Raw genomic sequence first — 778 nt, forward strand, 5'->3', positions numbered from 1 at the left:
TTTAATTGATATTTATGTATGATATACAGATATTTCTTGGTTACGGTAAGTTAGATCTTTTCATACAGTTTGAATTCTAGAGAAAACCATCGTTTAAAACCTGATGTTTCTGCTTTTTTCTGTTTCTCGTGTACCTTTTATGGCACTATACTAGGTACTTTTAAGGAGCTTACCATTTAATGTTACTAAGAATTCCTGACATTTGTGAAGAGCTTTACATTTTACAGTGTAGAATAATGAGGGCGGGAAAGATTTCTTAAATACTCCTTGGTGTCTAGCGAGGGCGTTTGCACTGCGGGCTGATCAGCCGGACCGTGGACCGAACGTCCTCCCAGCGTTTTCTGCTGGGCGCCTCCCCTTCTCTCGCCACTAAGAATTTCAACATTTTTTATGCCAAAAATATGCTTTTGGGATCCCTGTCTGTACTGGCTGGAGAAGGGGGTGTTGGGTCTATATCGAGGCCTCGTGTGCGTGAGCCCCCTGGTGCCCGTGACCAGTGTCCGCGGGGCAGTCGATCTGTCCGCAACGACAGCCAGGACGCACTTCACAGCGAGGCCTAGGCAGGCGAGCGACGGGGGCCGCGGCCAGGTGTGTCTCTGTTCAAGTCGCAAAGGCTGGGTACACGGAGGCTCGCTCCTCGGGGGCGCTTTCCGCCGGACCCGTGATGCGAACAAACAGGAAACTCCGTCTCCAAGCTACTTCGGAAACTGGGCTTTTCCTTCCGCAACAGGGGTCGCGTCCGGACAGGAAGCTGACCAGCCGCTCGCCCCTCGCCCTC

The sequence above is a fragment of the Neophocaena asiaeorientalis genome, unplaced genomic scaffold, assembly GCF_003031525.2.
Source record: "Neophocaena asiaeorientalis asiaeorientalis breed wild unplaced genomic scaffold, Neophocaena_asiaeorientalis_V1.1 scaffold155, whole genome shotgun sequence".
Taxonomy (NCBI): domain Eukaryota; kingdom Metazoa; phylum Chordata; class Mammalia; order Artiodactyla; family Phocoenidae; genus Neophocaena; species Neophocaena asiaeorientalis.